This window comes from Lutra lutra, chromosome 9 (genome assembly GCF_902655055.1).
Source record: "Lutra lutra chromosome 9, mLutLut1.2, whole genome shotgun sequence".
Lineage (NCBI taxonomy): Eukaryota > Metazoa > Chordata > Mammalia > Carnivora > Mustelidae > Lutra > Lutra lutra.
The window spans coordinates 37835811-37849177 of NC_062286.1; the positions used below are offsets into that span (position 1 = coordinate 37835811).

Sequence of the window (13367 nt, forward strand, 5' to 3'; positions counted from 1 at the left end):
TTTTTTTTTTTTAAGATTTTATTTATTTATTCGACAGAGAAATCACAAGTAGGCAGAGAGGCAAGCAGAGAGAGAGAGGAGGAAGCAGGCTCCCTGCCGAGCAGAGAGCCCGATGCGGGGCTCGATCCCAGGACTCTGAGATCATGACCTGAGCCGAAGGCAGCGGCTTAACCCACTGAGCCACCCAGGCGCCCCGTCAAAGTCTTTTTTTGGTATCCTAAGGCTGGCCCAGTTCAGGTGGTAGAACATCAGACTCTTGACAGATAAATGTTGAAGGTCTCCTGTTTGGAGTTTAAGCAATGTAAATTTTTAAATTGAGAAAACAGATGGAAAAAGAGGGTAGAGGAGGGGAACAAGAAGGTAAAGAGAGAAAGGTAGGCACTGCAATGTAATATGGTATAAAATGGCAAGACCACTCAGAACTGGGAGTGAAGTGGCTTGTGTGAGTTGGGTAAAGTATTTTCTCTAGTCTCGTTTAACAGTAAGTAATGGGGTTGGTGAGATGATCATTAAGGTCTATCCTAAGTACAAAATCTCTGATTCTGGTTCTATTGCTGGTCCAGATCCTCCTGGTCTCAGACCTGGTCACAATCGTCATAAACAAGAGCCACAGAAGTATTGTATCCTAGATGTAGACAGTGTAAATTTAGGACAAGATTGGGGCAGATCTTGGATGTCTCAGGATGGATCCTGTTTGAATGGTGATGGTAGCCAATTCTCTATGTGGCTCTCTTTCAGGCAACACAGATATTAATCCTGGTTATTCTTTCCGCCTCCCGGGCATCTTGTGAGGCTATTAAATCCAAGAAACAATTGCAAAGCACACTGTGAATGTGGGCTGCTATGGAGATGCAACTGAGCAAAAATAAAAACAAAGCTAATAATGGCTTCTGTCTCTTGGGAACCTGTATAGTCATCATTGTAACACCTTAATTCACCAAAGAAAATATAGTTCTTATGAAGATATGGGTTTGAAAACTTCAACAGGGAGGACATTTTCAGGTGAAGGCCTCTCTTGAAACCCTGAAGATATTTAGTTTCTGGGAGGAATGTAGAGCGTCTGTTTGGTAATCCAGGAAAAACATCCTTGGTTTTACCATTAGTGGTAACACCCATTCTGGCCTATGCTCCTCCTCTTTTGTAGAGAATTAGAATTCCCTGAATGTGGTTGTTGAATTTCTCAAGGACAGTTGGAATTTTTTAGACAGACAACTCAGGTTGAGGTTTCACTTAATTTTTTCCTTCATCTGACCATTTTGGAAACTGGCTTTTAAGGGAAGAACAACATGGGTGAGGTTTAGAGAGTCAGAAGTCCTCCTTTTGTTTTGGGGAACCTACTTTTCTATATGTGTGTACCAAGACTGACTTGTAAGTAAGCCCCATCATCGGACCAACTCCTCCTGGGGAATAGAGAGAGAAACGTGCTAGGTAGAGCTCTACTGGAGCCCAGGGGGTCTTTGGGGACTGTTCTGTGACAGGAATTTTGGGCACTTCAAACACCCACCTCTTGACTCTGAGGAGACTTCAAAAACTTTAGTCTTTTTTTTCCACCTAGATCATACAGAAAAAAAAAAAAATTATTGTGTACTTATTCTGTGCCAGAGTGCTTGTTAGACATAAGCGTTTTTCTCTCAGGATTTACAAAATTAGATATGCAAGATGAAATGATATACTTTAGTGGGTGAGTGGATACACCCTATAAGCCTGGATGTCGCGGGTCCAAAGCATCGCTTTTCATTTGAAAACTGCTTTATACCTCACAAAGAGCTCTCCCTTGCTTTGTTTCACTGGCTCCACACTTAACCCATGGAGGGGAGGTAGTGATTACTATCTCTTTGCACAGTTGAGGGCCCTTGAAGACATTAAGGTGGCCAACCTACAGTCACAAAACTGGCAGAGCCAGCCCTCTAACCTCAGGTTTCTCTTCCAAGTCCGATCTTCTCTTTTCACTGCATTTAGCTGCTCAAGTCTCTTACCTCCACTGAATGCCAAGTGACAGGCTGAAAGAGATCATTCTTGCAGGTCTTTACAGCCTCGAACACCCTGTTGTTATTGATTCAGTTTTTTTGTTTAAAAGAAAAGATGAAGAAAAAAATGGTTTGAAATATCCCCCTTTCCCCTCCCCTCCTCCTCCAGTGAAATCTCATTTTATTCTGTGACATAGAAGAAAAGGGTGAAGGTGGTCAACGTAGCTGAGTGCATGGTCAGTGATGGAGTCTGGATATGGACTTTTTTTTTTTTAAGATTTTATTTATTTATTTGACAGACAGAGATCACAAGTAGGCAGAGAGGGCGGGGTGGGGGGGAGGGAAGCAGGCTCCCTGCTGAGCAGAGAGCTGAGCAGAGAGCCCAATGATGGGCTCGATCCTAGCACCCTGGGATCATGACCTGAGCTGAAGGCAGAGGCTTTAACCCACTGAGCCACTCAGGCGCCCCTGGATATGGACTTAAAGCTGTGTTCTTGCCGTTGTACCATGAAGATGTTTACCATGTAAACATCTTTGGAAGCAACTTTAAAATCATTGCATGTAGTTGGATCTGACAGCATTGCTTGAATGAAAAAATACAGCTCTTCCCTGTGAATTTTTCAGGGGATGCAATTATTTGTTTTTAAGTTGTAGAAGGCCTCTTCAGAGGAATGAAGTATGCATAAACCATTGTTACATACAGAGACAATTGAGCCTTTTGTCTCAATTCATGCCCTATTTAATTATAACCTGATTTTAAATTCTGTGACAGTGGGATGGGAAGGAGGAAACGATCTAACATAGTCTTCCAGGTGTTCTAATACATTATCTCATTTAATCTTTGCATTAAACCTGTGAGGTAGGTATTCTTGTCACATTTTATAGAAGAGGAAGTCAAAGTTTGGGGAGATTAACCAATCTAAGATTTTGAGTTTATCAAATTGCTGAAATGGAATTCAGACACCAGAGCTTAGGCTCAAGCAACTACTGGGCTGTCTCTTTTACTTAGTGTGACTTCTTCCTTTTCTTTGCTCTTTTTAATTTCTAAGTTTTTCTGCTTTGTCTTGTTAGTCTGTTGAAGGATCTAGAATGATACATTGGAAGATGTACCTCAGACACTATCTAGGTTAAACTTTCATCTTATAAAAGAGGAAGCAGTTTCAGAGAGGGGAAATGTCAAGGTTGCAAGGTCACATGTAGAGTTTGTGTGAGAGTGGGAGCAAAATGAAAACTCCATTTCATGATTTCTGGTTCAAAATACCATACTACCCAGTGACACTGGCTCCTTAGCAAAGAGGGATAAGGTGGAAAAACAATGTCTCCCATGAATTCTCATTTATAAATTAAAAAGGGGCTAAAAAGAACGAAACCCCATTCAGGGAGCACAATCAGCCATTGTTCTTGCTTTCGTGGAGGCTGACAGTGAAGACATTCAACAATAATCCCGTAAAATAAGCAGATAAACAAACAAAGATAAGTTTAGTAAAGGCATGAACAAAGACGCTAGTCTTAGACTGGGAGTGGGTAGTTCAATGGGGAAGGAGGAGGGAGCATTCCAGGATAAGCAAAGGCTGTGGGGATCAAATAAGTAAAAGTAGGGCATTGGAAGCTAGAGTTCAGAGAGGCAGGGCCAATGGAGTGGCAGGTGAGGATGATGAGGGAGGCAAGTGCTAGACAATGAAGACCCTGTGTAGAGCTCACCAAGGTCTTTACCCATTCAGCTTTGGGTAAATTTTAGGCAAATGCTCTGGGAACTCATCAGAGGGATGGCTGTGGCTTAGAGTAGATAGAGAAATTCAAGTTGGCAGAAGCCTGTAGTGGGAAGGGACACCTTCATGTTGAGCCACCAAATCCCCGGTTAGCTGTGATTCCTTCTCTTTGCCTTAGCTTATTTCTGCCCTAATTTATGTGCTTTTTTTGGCTCTAAGTTTCCTTTCTCTCTCCTTTGGGATGGTCGTTCATAGGGCTGTGCCCTCTCGTTGCCTTCTCCCTTGGCACACTGTCTTTCACAGATGCACTTAAAAATCAGAGTTCGTCAGAGAGCTTCTGTGTGACCACAGTCATGTCCGTGCCTGTCTCGCACTTTTCTTCTTGCTGTCTAATTGTGATTACCTAATCAGAAGTGCATTTTAAAGAAATTCCCTTTTCTTTTGACTCATTTTCTTTATGGAGTCAGAGTTGTTTCTGGTCTTAACTTGTTTCACAATTAAAAAAAAAACTTGGATTACTTTTCTGGATTCTAAACCATGATTATTAAGTATTGCTAGGGAAATATAATAAATATAAAAAGAAAATAAAGCCCACAAACAAATAACTAGAGGTATTCATTATTACTATTTTGGTGTATTTTCTTTCATTCTTTCCTTTTTCAAGGCATATATAGAATTGTTTTTATACAAATGAGATACTCTGAACATTTCAATATTTACTTTCCTGAAATCTGGGGAATGTATACGTGGTGGACTCTCCTTACCAAATATCCATTTGTGGGATTACTTGATAAATATCTGTCTTCATTTCCTAGTCTCCCTTGCAGAGTTGGATTAAGGACCCATGGTTTTTTCTGGCTAAAGCATTGTGAACAGGAAATGAGACATGATTTGTTAGACTTCTAGGCTTATGCAATCAAGGGCCCGTGTGTACTTCCATCATCTTTAATTTTGACTGGTGCAGCAACTTTGGAAGTCGTCTTCCAGATGGTGTGGCTGCAAATGGATGAGGTGTGGTTGCAAATGTATGAGACTAGAACAACCTTGTTTGACTTTGCATGAGTGAGAAACAAATCTTTAATTGTGTGAAGTCACTGAGATTTCAGAGTTTGTTACTCTGATATAACCTAACCTATTCTGACTACTACTATGTATAACTATCTTTCCCTTCTCCATCACAAACTCCAAGGTCACATCACTTTATCTCAAAATTCCTTTTTCACATAATTCCTTCTTGGACAGAATTGTGTCTAGATGAGTATTCCTCTTTCCACATTCTCTACTCTCTGAAAGATGAATTTTCAAGTAACGTGAATCAAGAGCCCAATCAGATGCTTTCATTTTGACCAAATTCTGGGTCCAGACGTAAAGATGTAACAGCTCTGAAATTAAAAGGGCAATAATAAACTGTTGAGTTAACATCCCAGATAGAAATCATATAATAATTATATTAAACATCTAACATTTATATGGTACTTTATAGTTTTTCAAAACTTTTTTTTTTGGGGCGCCTGGGTGGCTCAGTGGGTTAAGCCGCTGCCTTTGGCTCAGGTCATGATCTCAGGGTCCTGGGATCGAGTCCCGCATTGGGTTCTCTGCTCGGCAGGGAGCCTGCTTCCCTCTCTCTCTCTGCCTGCCTCTCTGTCTACTTGTGATCTCTGTCTGTCAAATAAATAAATAAAATCTTTAAAAAAAAACAACTTTTTTAAAAAATAAATATCAATAGAAGCATCCGCTCTGATGTGAAGCTGACTTATGCATGAAAGTAATTAATAACAAAGGTCTTATGCCCAGTGCATGGTTCTCTTCTCCCTCCTTTTGGTATAGATTCCTGGCTGCTGGGGAGGATGGACCCCTGATTAGAGCAACTTTTGGCACAGGGCAGGGAATGGCAGGTGTGGCACACAGTGTGGTTGGAAAGGTAAGAGACTTGGATCTGACTTTGACCCTAACCAGTTGTGTGACCTACATTTCTACACATCTCAGAGTTTTCCTTCTTTACAAAGGCAAGAGGTTGGACTGGATGACTACAGGGACTTTTGCAGCCATGGCTCTTCATTCCACACTTTATGACTACCCTGAACATAATCACATTGGCTTCATGGTACCTCTACACTCTTGAAGTGTTGTTTGGTTACTGAAGATCCATTCTGGATTCATTCCTTACTATTCTTTTGTAGAATCTTTTTTTCTGTCACATGTATAGTTGCTTTACAAATAGATACATGCTTTTTCATTACTCCGGTGGCCACTTTGATTTGTCACTCTGGGTATAAATAGAAACAAGTTCCATTTCTAGTATAGAAGTATGTAACAGTTGCTGATAAATTGAAAGGAAATGATAATTTTACTCCACTGATGATGACTCAGGCATGATACAGATGAAGGGTCATCTGGAGCCTTGATCACCCTTAAGAAAAGGGAGTTTAAGTTCCTGAATCAGAAAGTCTAGACAAGTTTTGCAGTATTTTGATTTAAAAAGATGAATATCCAAGGAAGAAATGTGATCTTACTTTCTCTTTTCTGCACTCTGCTGTCCATGGAATCTTAGTGCAGTTCCTCTTAGGTCATTATATCCCCTTCAAGGTTGCTCAAAGGCACTCTAGCTCCCCTGGGAGAGAAGAGCAGACTGAAAGAGCCTAGACTCAGGAGCAGGACTTGGGGGCAGAGGAGAGCAGGAGTTCCCACAGAGCAGAGTTGCATAAAACCTTCCTGAAGCCAGCTTAGCAGTCTGCTTCATAGTGAGGCGTTGTATCAGAGGCCATGGGGAAAAGAGGTGGCAAAGAATTCCACTTGCCCTTAATAAACTTTTAACTTGTGGGGAAGATCTGCGCAGATGACTACAGTGCAAACAGAATAAAAGAAGGCTTTGGTTGCCTCATCTATAAACTGGCTAGTTATTCTTACTTCATAGGGTTTTGGAAGGATTAAATGAGATTGTGTTTGTGAGAGTGTTTAGTTCAGTGTTAGTTTCCTTTCCTTTCTTTCCAAATGTCCAATGTTCTCCTGATTCTATACCTTTGCTCAGGCTGTGATCCCTTTGGGATTTATCCTGTACTCCCCCATCCATGGAATTAGAGCTTTCTTTACTCCTCTAGTCCAGGCCCTTCCTTGACACAGAATGGAAAACATAGATTAGCTGCAGGGAATTTCCAATGTGGCTAACCAAAAATCAGGTTATAGTTAAAGGAATTCTAAGTAGAATGCAAGTTGTATCTCTGCTGGTGGAGAGGCACGCATGATCATAGTTGCAATTTTGAAGAAAGTGGTAGTGTGAGATGCTCTGGAGATATATGCAAGGGAAGTGGGAGGGGGGAGAGAGGAAAACCTAATCTAGTCTGAAAGGTCATGGAAAGTCTCTCTGAGAAGCAGCATCATGGATGGGAAGGGTAATATTTATCCAGATGAAGGTGTGGGTAGATGTGAGAAAAGAGGTTAGTGTCTCAGGCAGTGGGAACAGCAGGTGCATAGGCCTGAAAGCTAGAAGGACTTTGGTGTCCTTCTGAAACTGAAAAGGGCCAGGGTGGCAGAAGCCCAGGGACTGAAGAGCAAAGTGGCAGGAAATACGGCTGAAGAGGTGGACATGGCCAGGTCATGGGCAACCCTGTAAACAGGTTAAGGACACTGGATATATCCTGAAGGTAGTTTGAAGTGTGTTAAGCAAGCGATTGGCAAATTAGTTTTGTGTTTTTAAAAGATCTGTCTGGATTCTAAAGAGGAGAGACAGTGGGGAGAAGGTTAATGAATTGTCTGGGTGAGAAATGATCATGGCTTTGGACTTGTGTGATGGCCGTGGAGATGGAGAGAAGTGGATGCATTTGAATTATTAGAAGTTTCAAATCATCATGATTTGGTGATTGGTTAGAAGTAGGGCATGAGGAAGATAGACAACTCAACAAAAAGTGCAGTCCCTTAGACAGATGAGATATTTGAGTTGTACATATTCTGGAAGCAGCAGTCAGGAATACCGAAGTACCATATTCTGAGAGAAATGCTCGCAGAATTGGACAAAGTGGAGTGGAGGATCCCATGAAGCAAATCCCATGGGAGTTGCATGCATGGATTTGAAGCTTGGAAGAGTCAACAGGCTAAGGCATGGAGTCTTGGCAGTGGGCATGAGGCCCAGGAGAGGGTTGTGGAGGTGAGGCACCCCACCAGTCAGAGCTGTGCATCCAGGGATGGCAGTCAGGGCAACTGGGAAGCAGAAGCCCTGCTTGTCAGGAGGAAACGTAGAATGTGGTGTCCTGGGAGTGGAGAGCTGACTGCCTCGTCCATCCGCATGGAGATGCAGTTGGTGTGTCACACCCTTTCCAGTGCAGTTGCATCATGGTGGGCTCTCATGTGGCATGCCTTGTTGCTCCTTCTAGCTTCTTCTGACCTTGTTTCAGCACTTTCTTTTCAGTCACCAGTGTCCTATTCTGTTCCCAGATCTTTCTTGACTTGGAGGAAAGTGATCTGGTAAACGATTTGATGTAAAATTTCCAGGACCTAATATGGTACAACTTACAGACATATTTATGTCTTTTATCTTATTTTATTTTTTTTTAATTATTTTATTTATTTGACAGACCGAGATCACAAGTAGGCAGAGAGTCAGGCAGAGAGAGAGAGAGAGAGAGAGAGAGAGAGGAGGAAGCAGCTCCCTGCTGAGCAGAGAGCGGGATGTGGGGCTCGATCCCAGGACCCTGGGATCATGACCTGAGCCAAAGGCAGAGGCTTAAGCACTGAGCCACCCAGGCACCCCACAAATTTATATCTTTTAAAAGAAGAGCTTGGAAAAAGCAGGGCTTTACTTTGGGCCTGGGCTTCTGATCCATGGAGAAAAGCAAATACATGGGCATTAAGGTGCAATGAAATTTAAAATTTTAAAAATTAAGACTGGGCAGTATAACACTTTATTCAATACTTGAATAAATATCCTTTAAAAAATATATATTTTTTTATTTTGGAGGAGGAGGGGCAGAGGGAGAGGGAGAAAGAGTCTTAAGCAGACTCTGTGCTGAGTGCAGAGCCTGGCAGGGCTCTTGTTCCCATGACCCTGAGATCATGACTTGAGCTGAAACCAAGAGTCGGACACTTACTTGACTATGCCACCCTGTGCCCCTTGAATAAACACCCTTAAATCCAGTTCAGACTAGAGATAGAAGAGGAAAGAAACATTTGACAGAGTATTTAAGAGACAGAGTGCTGTGTCAGAATAAGGAGAAAAGATTGGAGAGGTAGGTGGGGTAGGACCAAATTGTAGTGGGCCTTGCCTAGTCTAATGTCTGGACTTTCATTTATGAGCAATGAGGAACACCTGGAGTGTTTCGAGCAGAGCAATGATGTGATGCAGGAGTCTCACTGTGGTGAGTTTAATGGATTAGGCCAGGAAGTGAGTGAAACCACGAGATTGGTCTGCTGCTCCTGGTGAAAGGCAGGAGAGCCAGGGCTGAGGGAAACAGACATGTGACGCTACAGTGGAAATGGACCTGAAAGGCCCATGCAGGGAAGGAAGAACTGATGCGATATGTCCTGGGTGTGCAGGAGAGTAGAAAGAGGGACCCTAGGATGACATCAAGATGATAAAGAACTCTGGAGGAGGAAATAGTTTGGGGAGGAAAATGATGATTTAGGCTGTAGAGAGTTTGAGTCATCATATAGGATAGACTGAACTGAATAGGTAAGCATTTCCTAGATTTCCCCATATTAGTTAGTTCTGCTTTCTCCTCAGGCCCTGGAAATTTTTATAGTGGCCTTGCAGAGTTTGGAAAGAAGAAATTCTTAGAAACAAAGTAAAAAGAGGGAAGTGACGTGTATTCATCCTCTCATAGATTGAGGGAGGGAACAGGATTTCCTCAAATGTTGTCTGAGACAGAGCAGATTACATTTTAAAGTCAAACTCCAGTATTTAAAATCAGAGGGGGAAAGTGTGGATTGATTCGTAAGTAGTGTTTGGGAACCAATAAGCCATTTAGAAAAAGAAAAAATTAAAAAGTTACGTTCTCTACTTCATACAAATTTAAATTCCAAATAGATAAAAGGCTTAAACATAAAGAAAAGTGACATCATAAAATGAACAAAAGAAAATAGAGGCAAATTTATCTAATCCTGGAGAGAAATTTCCTTAGGATAAATTTCTTTTTTTTTTTTTTTTAAGATTTTATTTATTTATTTGACAGACAGAGATCACAAGTAGGCAGAGAGGCAGGCAGAGAGAGAAAGGAGGAAGCAGGCTCCCTGCGGAGCAGAGAGCCCGATGCGGGGCTTGATCCCAGGACCCTGGGATCATGACCTGAGCTGAAGGCAGAGGCTTTAACCCACTGAGCCACCCAGGCGCCCCGCTTAGGATAAATTTCTAAAAGTGGAATTCAGGGTCCAACGGTTTATGGCACTCTATTGCCAAATTGCCCTCCAGGAAGGCTGTGTCCCTTTATGCTCCTACCAGCCTTGTATGAAAGTGCCTACTTTCCCACACTTTGACCAGTGCTGGCTATTTTCGCTTTAAAAACATTTCATTAATTTCCTGTTAATGACTTTTACCTTTTTTATTGAAGGAGTTCAGCTTTTATTGTTAGCTTTTAAGAGCTCTTCATAGGGGCTGCCTGGGTGGCTCAGTGGGTTAAGCCTCTGCCTTCAGCTCAGGTCATGATCTCAGGGTCCTGGGATTGAGTCCCACATCAGGCTCTCTGCTAGGCAGGGAGCCTGCTTCCTCCTCTCTCTCTCTCTCTCTCTACTTGTGATCTCTCTCTGTCAAATAAAATCTTTAAAAAAAAAAAGAGCTCTTCATAAAATAATAATGTAAACTGATAGACACAAATGAAGTAAATATGTATTTTTCCATTTTGGTCTGCATTTCGGTTACTGAGGAGTATCTGTATTATGATTCCATTTTATAAATACAAAAAGGCTGACTCTATATCTACCAGTATGTCAATGATAGAAATATTTTGGTAGTGGGGTCACAGATGTTTTTAATTTTCTTATTTTAATTTTATTTTAAAAAATTTCTACAACAAACACATACTACTTTTGTCATTCTCCATTAAAGTCTAATTTAGCATTTTCTGTCCTCACTCTTCAGTTTCATTAAATGAAGTCTTTAGAAAACTCTTAGTATGTGTCTGACCATAGACTAGAATTTGGGTGCTGTTTTCCTAGTTCCACCTCTTCCTCAGTTGCAACATTTAAAACATGTTGCAAAACATTAAAAAACATTTAAAACATTAAAAAATGTCTTTCCCAATTTTCTATGAAAATTTTATAAAGAGAGACACCTGGGTGGCTCCGTCAGTTAAGTGTCTGCCTTCGCCTCAGGTCATGATCCCAGGATCCTGGGATCGAGTCCAGCATTGGGTTCCCTGCTCAGTTCCCACTCAGTCTGCTTTTCCCTCTGCCTGCTGCTCCTCCTGCTTGTCCTCTCTTTCTCTCTCTGACAAATAAATAAAATCTTTAAAAAAAAAGGAAATTTTATAAAGTGATCTTCCTTTGGCCTTCAGTTCTTAGGAATTGGACTTCTGACTTCTTCTGGACTTCTTAAGTTGGCAGATTGGGAGGTGAGCTTCTCTTTATATTGGATAACTTGGTGGCTTTTTGGGTAGTAGACCCTTATATAAAGTTCTTCCAAAGTTTATCTCTTCCCAGCTGAACTGGCCTCATGCAAAGTGTTACTTAATATTCTGGGAAATCTTCCAACCCAACTCTCACCACTCTAATTGAGCCAGACTCTGGGACTCATTACTTTATCACCATCCACTGGGATTGCTTCAGTACATTCTCTCTTACGTCTAATTTAGCATTTTCTGTCCTCACTCATTCTTTTTCATCAATTGAAGACTTTAGAAAACTCCTAATATGTGCCTGACCTTCTACCTTTTAGAATTTGGGTGCTGTTTTCCTAGTCCTTTCTCTTCCTCAGGGTAGGAGTAACTTCTGTTGTGTTCCTGCAAAAATGAGGGTGATTTGAGAAATGAGACACTTGTATCTTTGTGAAGCAGCCCACTCTACAGCTGGAAATCTCTGTCATTAGAATGTTCTTCCTCTGGTGGACCAAAAGCTATGAGCTACACTGGGTCCCTTCTGTTTATTCAAAATATGCTCTCAAAGATGCATAGATGTTCTGATACTGCAGGAGAGCATCTCAGGAATGTGATATCTTTTATATGCTCCCCTAAGCCTTCTCTAACTGCTCCTCACATTGCTTGCTTCTTAGACCTCTCATTGAGCTAGTTACTCTGAGCAGTGTAGGGTCCGTGTATCCAGGGCCCTCCTGAAATATGGTAGACTTTCAAATACTTTGGTGTAAAGGCAGTGTGGTTTGGCTTTTCTACTTCTCATGGATTGGGTCTTAGTTGATCTCCAGTGGAGCAGTGGTGAACCAGATTTTTCTTTTTTTAAATCCTCAGCAACTTTGTCACAACCTTATCTCCAGAGCCAAGACCAGGCCAAACCAGCTTGTAACTAATTCTATTTACTGTAAAAAGACTCATCAATCAAGCAACAAGTATTTTCTCTATGACCGGCATTGTGCTGGGTGCTGAAGAAGATACCAATGTAACCCTAGACTCTCTGGGCCTTATTATCACATATCAGAATGTCTAAAAAGAAAAACACTGACCCTACCAAGTGTTGATGGTGATGGAGGAGAAATAGGACTATTATACACTGCTGATGGGAATGCAAAATGGTACAAACACTTTGGGGAACAATTTGACAGGTTCATAAAAAGTCAAACATGTATCTACCATATGATCTAGCCCTTCTACTGCCAGGTTTTTATTTACCCTCATGGAATAAAAGCATGGGTTTCTACCAGTATTCCTACAGGAATATTCACAGCAACATTATTTGTCATTACTAAAAATGGAAACAATGCAATGTCATCATCAAGTGAATGAATAAACAAAGTATGGTACATTCATACAATGGAATATTATTCAGCAACGAAAAGGAATGAACTAATGATACATACAACAATATGGATGAATCTCAAAATAATTATGCTGAAAGAAGCCAGGCATGAAAGACTACATTCTATATGATTTCATAAAGTTCTAGAAAATGCAAACTCATTTGTGGGACAGAAAGCTTCGGGAGTTGTCTTGTGTTGGGGTGCAGGGAGGAGGAGGGAAGGTTATACAGGGATATGAAGAAACTTTTTTTTTGAGGAAACTTTTGGGGGTAATGTGTACGTTCATTATCATGAGTGTGATGATAGTTTCACTGGTGTATGCCTATGTCACAATGATCAAATTGTATACCTTCAATTTGTGCAGTTTTTTTTTTGTTAAGAGATTATTCATAGAAAAACAAAACAAAGACTCTTAGGCCTCACAACTGTCTGGGTATAAAGGAATTGTAGTAATAGTTCATTCAAGCTTCCTTAGCTCCTGTTCCCTTCTGACCAGGAACTTGGAGGCTCACCCTGCAAATCTTACCTTGCTTATCTTAGAGTCCTTTGATGCTATCTCACATATAAATCAGTCTGGCAGCTCCAGTTCCCACAGGTACCACCCCTGCTGTTGGTGAGAGCAGCCTGTGATGCTGAGAGAGCACAGGACTAGCTTGGTGCTGGGACCAACAGAGAAGGCTGGTGTCCACACCAGAGGCCTGTCTCTCCCAGAGGGGCTGTGTATGTATACAAGTATTGAAGATATCTGCATTGTGCTAAAGAGTAAAGAACACATTCACTGCTTACCTCTGTGTCCTGGGT

General features: G+C 41.4%; 1 protein-coding gene across 2 annotated transcripts in view; it reads left to right on the forward strand.

Annotated features, from left to right (window-relative positions):
* The window catches only part of LOC125109150 (interleukin-36 beta-like), a 190584-nt gene that overhangs the window by 17803 nt on the left and 159414 nt on the right, over window positions 1–13367 (forward strand). For both annotated transcript variants that reach the window (XM_047745833.1, XM_047745830.1), the window contains one exon: window positions 5504–5597. The gene's annotated coding sequence lies outside the window, so the exon portion shown is untranslated. The remainder of the gene's footprint in view (window positions 1–5503; window positions 5598–13367) is intronic.